Here is a 7,193-nt window from a genome sequence, read left to right on the forward strand (position 1 = left end):
TGGCAGTCTGTTACAATAACTATAAATTTTTTTGTCTTGCACTTTTAATACAGGGTCATTTGATTTAGTTCATTGAAACTGTAAAAAATTTAAATCATATAGGGTTTAGGTAACAGAATTAATTAAAAATGTTCTTCAGCAATGCAGTTCATAGTGCTGACAGTAAACTTTCTCAGCAAAATCTTGTCCAAATAATGACTTTGAAAAAAACCTTAAGAACAGTACTGTGTTAATATTATCTTCAGTGTACTTTAAAAGCCAGAGAGTCAAGCAATAGTTACGCTTTTAGAAAGACATTTGGCATAGCACTCCCTGTTTCTGATCACCAAATTAGGGTGAAAAGAGCTGTAGTTCTTTCTGTAAAGTAAGTTTTCTTCCCACATTGCACCTGAGACAATTCTCCATCCCTTTCTTGTTTTTTTTTTTTTAAATATGCCCACTTAAAATGTCCTGCCTGCAAAGGATTACGAGGAAGAGCTCTGCCATTTGCTTTCCCTGTCTTGTCTTAGTTATCGACATACTGAGGCAGTCAGCATTAAGCCAGCACAAAACATGAAAAAACAGATGATCTAGAATCAATAAACAAGGAAGTATTTTCTAAGTTAATATCTTTCTAGGATGTATCTTTATTGCCTTGCAGATTTTCTCGTTTTTCATTTGAAATAAGAGTCTAAAAACACTACTAACTAGAAACACTCAAGTTTTAATAAATTCGTAAAGCCTCTTTTCACATAAAAGTCCTCATAAGAAAAGATAAAAACATTCTGCAAATTGCTTTGCAAAGCAACCAGTCATGAAACTGTAGCTGAAAACTAATACTGCTTTTGTTTAAAACCTCTTTTATCCTTTCTATGGAAAAAACAATCTGTGCTTTAATTACACATGTGAGAAGCAGGACAATGACAACCATTTAGCAATGCTTCTTAGAGAAGAGCTGAAAAATTCATCAAAAAAACGTAAGGATCGTAGACCTTAAAGAATCCAACTTCATTTAAAACAAACCAAACCACAGGAATTTTCTGTGTAAACATGATAACTTCTCAGCAGCCATAGCCAGGATCCACAAGTGGCCTTGCTTGCCCTTCTTGGTGCCACCCTGGCAGTGTACAAACATATCTTCTTCATTAAAAAACATGCAGACAGAGTGTCTGAAACAGAACCCTCAAATATGGCATTGATATTACGATTCAAGATCAAGTAATGGCTGGTTGTTACTAGAATTTATAACTATGACCACCAAACCAATTTGGATTTATCCAGTTATTAAAGAAAAGGCTGTTAAACATTAGACAATGCTTATTTAACAACTTAAGACAGTAGAATTGAAAACCCAACAATTCCCTAGAATCAGCACTAAAATTCTAAAATAAAGGGCTTGGTTTCATGCCAGAGAAGCCTCCCCCCTGCCCCGATTTCCATTTTTTATGTAATTACCCCCCCTTTATTTCTACATAGGTATCACAGAAGGTTATGTTAAACCTTTGCAGAAACAGGTACCAGTTCATTTCACTTGAAATGTATTGGATTTATACTGGGATAACATATTTTGGCCCAGTATCTTCTTATTTACACAGGAGAATAAAAGAAAATGTAGCAGTGACAGAAATTAGCATTCTTTAGATTCTGGGTATCAGAACTGACAAAATTCAATTCAGAGCAGCCTCTTTTGCCATAAAGGCCAGTGGGTAAAACATTAAACATTTACACCACATTACAGGTGGATTTCAAACACTAAAATACAGAATGCTGTCCTAAAATTCAGGACCTTCATTATCAAAATCAATTCAAAGGCAGTTACGAGTCTGCAATGACCAAATGGCTCCCATTCATAACCCTGTTACAAATGTTCAGTAATGCACAGTGCGTTGAGCAGCCAGATCACATTCAGTCACAATGAGCGTAAGAGCAGCATTTAGCTCTGGAATGTCCATAGAACCATTTTTTTTTAAAAAAAACCCTATGATACAGTCCAATGCTAGAGTAAGTCAGACTGAAGCTGCGAGTTCATGACTGGCTGAGGACAACCCAAGTCCATGTTGCTGCGGAGAGGGGAAGTCCCGCGTCCCTGGCCACGTGTTCTCATCCCTTTTCTTGGGCTGACGGTAGAGATCCCACAAGTCGTGCAGTCTGCCAGACCAGGCTAAGTAAACCCTTATGGTTAATACTAATTTCTTATTCTTTTCTGTTTTGTCGTTCTGTTTTTGCTGGACTCTCATCCAACCAGCTGTATGGTTGCATGAGGAAGGGAAAGGCAATTCAGAGCCTTAGTGGCAGAAGAGCAGCGTTTCTGACTGTGAAACCACACCTTTTTGCCCCTGTTTACTTCAACCCTGGAAAAAAATAATTTTGCTCATAGATGTGAAATTTCATTGTAATGAAGACCATTTAGCCAGCTCTGAAATGTGTCTCTGTACACAAGAAAGAAAAACACTATGGACAGAACCCTTAAATATCCTTATCTGGGATTGTATCAATCCATCTGTTTCTTGTTTTATTATTTCCAGAACTACTAATCCCAAAAGGATTTTTTTTCTTGGCATACATCACGTAGCCTAGAACAATGAGACAGAAAACAAAGCTTCAGACACAGGCAAGTCACACAGGCTAGAAATTTCGCGTTCATTGCTAAACTGCACTACATGGGTGACCCGCCTGGAAAACAGTAAAATTTTTACTTCTCCCAACGTTTGAGCTTTACACTGGTACTGGACAAAGATTAAGCATTTAACTTTCAGGATCACTGAGACAATTAGGTACAACTGTGTTAAAGCCCTGGTCTAAGTGTCCCCTAAAGGCACTGACTTGTATGCTAGTTTTACCCACTTTATCAACAGAATTATCTTGTTATAAATCACTTTACACACTTGATTCTGGTGTAGCAGCATCTATTCAGAAAGATAACCTGTTAAACGAAATCTGTCTAATAACTAATACTTAGTAAGTACCACAAAACCAGGTTGCTTTCTTTCAGACCTAAGAGCTGTATTCTGTTACTGTACGTTGCAAGTTTTCACCTCCCTTAAGAAAAAAGTGTTTTTCTCTAGTTGCTAGTTTATGCTTTTAACTTTTGCATAATTTTCTGCAAATGATGACCAATTTTCATTTTCAAAAGTTTTTCATAAAATAGCTCCAAATTTATGTAAATAATATTTTTCAATTTCCCTTGTAATTTTTACTTTCCTTTTTGCCCTAAAAGGGGAGAGGAAAATAGGAGATGGAACGTGATTTTTTGTTTAAAAATCTACATGAATAAAAAGTCCTGATCACATTTCAATACATTTTCTGTAGCAATTATTACTATACTGATTCTGCAATCAAAGATGAAGCTGAAACTGAGTGTCAGAACAATTCTGAAAAAGTGTTCTAATCTCTTAATCATTTGTTCTTTTTTTTTTATAGTTTACTATTATTATACATCTATTATTAGCTCTTTATTGCATGTCATTTTCCATTTATCATCTACACATGTTATCCAAAGAGACAGTCTAGGAGTTTGGGAGAGAATTACTGAAACAGTTTTTTGCTATGAATTTTGAAGATAAGTCTCTCCATCATATGTGTATGAATTCAAAGAGGAGGAGCCTCAAACTTTTAAGGATATCTAATCTATAATATTGAAGCTTCACTACAAAGTAGGGAGAACTGCTATGCAGAAACGTAAAGAACTTCCAAGACTTCTTTTTATAAGATTCTTATCTGAGAAATCTTCAAAAACATAACAAAGCAGCCCCAAAATACATATTCAAATTTTCACTTTCAAGTTTTTCAGAAGCATTTGTATTTCTTATTATTACCAATCCTAGTATCAGAGCAAACCATTTCTCAACAAGGACTTCATTCATAAATAAGCAGCGTAGGAAAGAAGAGACATTCATTTTAACTCCTATTTCTGCATCACAGATGAGACTGATGAGGGGTCTTCATAAAAATCCAAGAAGTTCTGAAATGAGGATTTTCAAGAATACTTAGCTGGGAGCTAATAGTGTTCTCACTGAAATCAGGGAAAGTTAAATATTTACAAGTCAAATCAGATATACCAAGTATCCATCAAGCATGACACAGAACATGCTATTATAAATGCCGCCTCCAAGCTGCCCAAATCACAGCATTCACACCCATAAAGTCCTACTCAGTAAGTGGTAAATTGTCCTAATGGTGGAGCCTCCTCAGAAAAAACTAAAGCAAAGCTTGTCTCTCAAAACTATTTTACTAGGACTTTTTGGTTCTGTTCCACCTGCTTTTTGGTTCTGTTCTACCTTAGGCTTTTGTTAAACACTCCCCATCTGGGTGCCTGCTTCCCACTTTGAAATGTCAATGTTCTTCAGAATTTGTGCTACTGCTGCGTACTGCATTTTTTAACTGCAGGCTCTAATCCCTGACTTCCACTGCAGCCTTGCCAAGACAGCTCAGTTAGTTTAAATTAGCAAGCAGCGGCATGAAGTATACTAATTCTCTTTCTGCTTGTACTAACTCCAACAACAAATGTATCTCAGTGGGTTCTATTTTCAGACTTTTTTTTTCTAGTATTAGGAAATTTCAGATCTATTCATCTAAAAAGGTTTAACAGGAATTGAAGAGAAAGAACCGATTCGAAATTTGTTATTCTGTAAGTGCACTCTCACCTGAAATAACACAAACCTAGAGTTTGGCTAACAGTGTAATACTTGTACAAGGTCCTTTATCAGGGTTTTGTCATACAGACTGAGAGAGTGGATTTTGTGACTAAGCCACATCAAAGTAGAGCTGCTTCAGGGCAAGTGGGAAGCTGATGACTCATCAGCACAAACAGCCCTCCTGTTCCGACTCATTTAACTGCTCCAAACTGGGCGACAGCTCACGCTGGGCTGGAGCACGTCCAGTCATCCGCTTCCGGCTACACCACCATTGCTGAACATTGGGAAATCTGTTTACATCTCTGCAAGCAGAGCCAAATCATTGCCCAACTTTTTCTCTATCCCTCTGTTCCTTGTAAACAAAAAAAAGGACAAAAAGGAAGCTTGTCGCCAGAGTCCACTCACAGGGCTTTGACACTGCGTGATGTGGCAGATATACTTTTATACAAGTGGAAAGTTTTTTAAATTTACGAAAATTACCTTGGGGCCACAACATCCCAGCCTATTGTGTGAACTTGCTCATGGTACTGCAGTGCAATTTCTGGTAAAACTACAGCCAGAGCCAAGCCACACAGTATTTCGGTAACCATTATCATGAAGGATCTAGCAGCAAAAGAGAAATTGTGTGTCAGCCTTCAGTGCCTTAGAGACTTACTTTAAAACATGCTGGTATAAAAGAGTTTATTGACAAACCAGAGATGCTCCCAGTAACTACAGGAACAGCTTCTCCCCTCCTGCCCAGCCAGTGGCTTTGGGCACACTCTCAAGGAGGGCTCCCCCTCACAAAGCAATGTGGGTTTTCTCCCCTCAGTAGGAGCCAGTAATTTTGTCCCTCTCTGATTCTGATGAAAGCAACCATGAGTATCACAAGTCATCTGGCCCAGGATTCTCAAGAGACCAGGACCCATCATGACCCACACAAGCAGCCCGCCTTCACCCTGACCACCAGTTTGGCTCAGCTCCAGTGCAGCCTGAAGACAACTAGTGGAAATAACAAAGAAAATTCACATTTAATTTTCGTTAATGCCTTCATCTGTGTAGGGGCCCAATTCACACGGGTGCTAAGCCCTCAGCCCTTCAAAACATAAAAGATTCAGTGAAGTCTGAAGTTATCACCTAGTTTGCAGTACACTTGATGAGGCCAAACACAATATCACAGTCAGTTCTCCACCTTGCTCATTCCCACCTTCTGCTACCTCCTCAGTTGAGTTGGTACAATTGGCTATGGACAAGCAACTCAATCCAGATTAAAAATAGACCTAATCAAAATGTATTGGATCAATTCAGCACAGCTTAAGGGTTGGTATGAAAGTTGGAGCAATTGGGCAAGGCAGGAGCTCTTCACACGTTTTCCCATGGATTGTCAGGTTGGGCTATAGATAACACGTCACGCCTCCCAGAGAGAAGGCCTTCAGCAGGGAGCTGCAATCAACTCCCACCAACGGCCGTTCTGACACGAGAGCTCACTGCCCCTGGACACTCACCTCTGCACTCCCAATGCAGTTCGCTGCACCTCTCCTTCAGCTACGCTACTGTTTTTTGGGGCTGCACTACAATCCAGATTCACAAAATTACATGGGTTAAAACAACCCTGAATAAGGAGGTTAACTGTAGGCTCAAGCAGTTGCGTTTCCTTACCTTTAAACACACAAAATCATCCCACCTATTTTTCAGCAAATGCCTCTTATAACCTAATAAGGTGACTTAGGGCAGAGATGAAAAGAACCTGTACTGTTACTATTACTGTTGTCGTTTCCTTTACAAGACAAACCGGGCCCTGTTCAGGATACTGCGCCCCTTCGATCTTGAGGCACTCACTCCCTGCCCAAAAGGAGCTTAGAGGACTAACGTCACAACACAAAGGGCAATTGCTAAACTGAAGCGCGTTTGTGTGTGCTCCTGAATGCATGTAAATCCATTTCTGTGAAAAAAAGAATCAAGAGTGAACTCTTTCCAATTATTTTCTAAACTAAATTTATTTTAAAACTTCAGTCTAATTCAAATATTCAGCAACTATTGGTCTGGGAAAAGATTCATACGGTACATTCACATTTAAAAAAAAAAAAATAGTGAGTATAAAGAGCGAACCAAGACTTCATCTTGCATACACCGACTGAGAAACAATGTCTGTTAGCATACTTATTAATTATGGTGGTACCTACTAGCCATATCTTCGTTTGCACCAAACAATAAATGCCAGTTGTTCACTGTACACGTCAGCCCTGGTACATTCATGCATCTCTAAAAAAACTTGTCAACTGCCTGAGGGCAGACACTAAACCACAGCTGAGACAGTCCCTCATTTCCTCTCCTACAGAAGAGCATTCAGAGTAGCTTGCTTTCATCTTTCCCACTACCTTTTATGCAACAGTATGTTTTACCACATCAGGTACATCTGCAAACAGTTCACTGGTTTTCTGTTATTCCAGGTTCAGTTCAAAATGACTTCTCATTTCAGAACTGTCAATGCACTTGACCCAGCCAATTTCACAGTATTTCATCATTTAATTCCCCTCCTCATGTCCTTATCTAGCTTATCTAACTTTGGCTTGATGTCTCTCTCTCCCTTTTGTCTCAAGC

Source organism: Egretta garzetta, unplaced genomic scaffold (genome assembly GCF_000687185.1).
Source record: "Egretta garzetta isolate BGI_Z169 unplaced genomic scaffold, ASM68718v1 scaffold172, whole genome shotgun sequence".
Taxonomy (NCBI): Eukaryota; Metazoa; Chordata; class Aves; order Pelecaniformes; family Ardeidae; genus Egretta; species Egretta garzetta.